At 52.4% G+C, this 2,275-nt stretch overlaps 1 pseudogene; it reads right to left on the bottom strand.

Moving 5' to 3' along the window:
- Positions 1 to 304: 304 nt before the first annotated feature.
- On the bottom strand, positions 305 to 1,480 carry LOC105738561 (annotated as a pseudogene).
- Positions 1,481 to 2,275: the final 795 nt, after the last annotated feature.

Below are 2,275 nucleotides of genomic sequence, written 5' to 3'. Positions count from 1 at the left end.
TACAATCCTGGCTCACTGCAACCTCCGCCTCCCTGGTTCAAGTGATTCTCGTGCCTCAGCCTCCCAAGTAGCTGGGACTACAGGCACATGCTGCCACACCCAGCTAATTTTTTTGTATTTTTAGTAGAGACAGGGTTTTACCTTGTTAGCCAGGATGGTCTTGATCTCCTGACCTCGTGATCCACCGGCCTCAGCCTCCCAAAGTGCTGGGATTACAGGCGTGAGCCACTGCACCCAGATTTTTTTAACCTCTGAACTTTTCAAAGGCCTCCTGCTCCCCAAAGGGTCCCCGGGTTCTGCTGACTTAATGTCTCAGAACTTTGGTGTCGTTGGTCTCAGACCCCACTTTGCCATCCACTATCCGGCAGGTGGTAGTCTTTTGCATAATTTGCATGGAGTTGATGCTGTCCAGGGCATCACCAAGATTGAAGTCCTCGCCATCTTCCAGCAGGTGGCGGTAGGTGGCGATCTCAGCCTCTAGCTTGACCCTGATGCTCAGCAGGGCCTCGTACTCCTGGGCCTGGCACTGTCCCTCTGCCCGGGTCTGTGCCAGCTCTGACTCCAGATGCAGCAGGATCCTGTTGAACTGCTCCATCTGCAGGGCATAGCAGGCCTCCACCTCCCTCAGGCCATTCTCCAAGCTAGCCTTCAGATTTCTCATGGAGTCCAGGTTGATCTCCAAGCAGCTCCATGAGCATCATCTCAGCAGCTCCAACCTCAGTGGACTGCATGGTGACTACTATGATACTCTCCTCAATCTGCTGAGACCAGTACTTGTCCAGCTCCTCTTGGCTCTTCCAAGCCAGCTCATCATATTGGGCCCAGATGTCTGCCATGATCTTGGCAAGGTCCTGAGATGTGGGGACATCTACCTCCACAGTCAACCCAGAGCTGGCAATCTGGGCTTGTAGGCCTTTTATTTTCCCTTCTTGGTTCTTCTTCATAAACAGCAGCTCCTCCTTGAGAGCCTCGATCTCTGTTTCCAGCTGCAGTGAGTGACATTGGTGTCATCAATGACCTTGCAGAGCCCATGGATTCGCTCTCCATAGACTGATGCATGGCGAGCTCTGTCACATACTTGACTCTAAAGTCATCAGCAAGATGGGCATTGTCGACTTGCAGAACGATGCGGGCATTGTCCACAGTATTTGTGAAGATCTGAGCCCTCAGGTCCTCCACAGTCTTGAAGTAATGGCTCCAGTCTCTGACTTGGGGTCCCTTCTTCTCCAGGTGCTCCCGGATTTTGCTCTCCAGCTTCCGATTCTTGGTCTCCAGTCTCCTCACTCTGTCCAGGTAGGAAGCCAGGCGGTCATTCAGGCTTTGCACGTTCTCCTTCTTGTTCTGGATGTCTCCATCCTGCCAGACCCCTGGCCATCCCCACAGCCAGGGCCCCAGACCCTATGCCACCCCAGAAGCTGGTGGAGGGGGACATGGAGATCTGGGAACCAGAGCCCCCAGCCCCTGCAGAGACACTGGTCATGCTGCTGACTGGCCGGGCGTCTTAGCTGGGCACCTGGACAGGCCCAGGGACTGGTAGTTGGTGGAGAAGGTGGAGCAAGTGGTGAAGCTCATACTGTCCGGGGAGGAGAGAGAGAGGACAGGACTCAGGCTTTACCGGTGACAAATAGTGGGTTTTCAAGATGGAAGTTTATTTCTCTCACACATGCAAGTTTCAGTAGTCCGCGTGTGTATGACTCATCGGGGGCCCAGGCTGCTTCCTGCCTACTGCCCAACCTCCTCAACATGCTGCTTCCACTTCTGCGACCAAGATCTCAGCCAACTGCCTTCCATCCAGTGGGAAAGTGGGTTGAGGAGAGGACCATGCCATCTCCTTTTAAAGATATTTCCTGCAAGTTGCCTACACTGCATGTACCCAATATGCCATTGATTAGAATTTAGTATCATGACAATGGGACTCAATACGCCATTGATCAGAGTTTAGTCTCATAGTGGTTAGCTGTAAGGGAAACTGAGAAGTGTCTTTATTCTGAAAAGCCACATTTGCAGATGAAATTCACTCTATCACTGTAGGAAAAAAAATGGAAAAAAAAATTGGGGGACAAGTAGTGTTTCTGCCAAAGTGGTATTTCCCCTCACCTCAAACCTGGTGGAATGAGCTCCCAGGAGACAAAATAGAGCTTGTTCAAGGTCCCCTGAAGTCTGTGGGGTACCAGAGGGTGGTGCCACCACGCTGGATGAATGACCCTAAAGGGAAAGGGTAGGTAGCAGGGCTGAAAGCAGAGAGAGGAGAGGAGGGCCTGCATGACTGAGGGAG

Source organism: Nomascus leucogenys, chromosome 14 (genome assembly GCF_006542625.1).
Source record: "Nomascus leucogenys isolate Asia chromosome 14, Asia_NLE_v1, whole genome shotgun sequence".
NCBI classification, from domain to species: domain Eukaryota; kingdom Metazoa; phylum Chordata; class Mammalia; order Primates; family Hylobatidae; genus Nomascus; species Nomascus leucogenys.
This window is presented reverse-complemented; position numbering and strand designations above follow the sequence as displayed.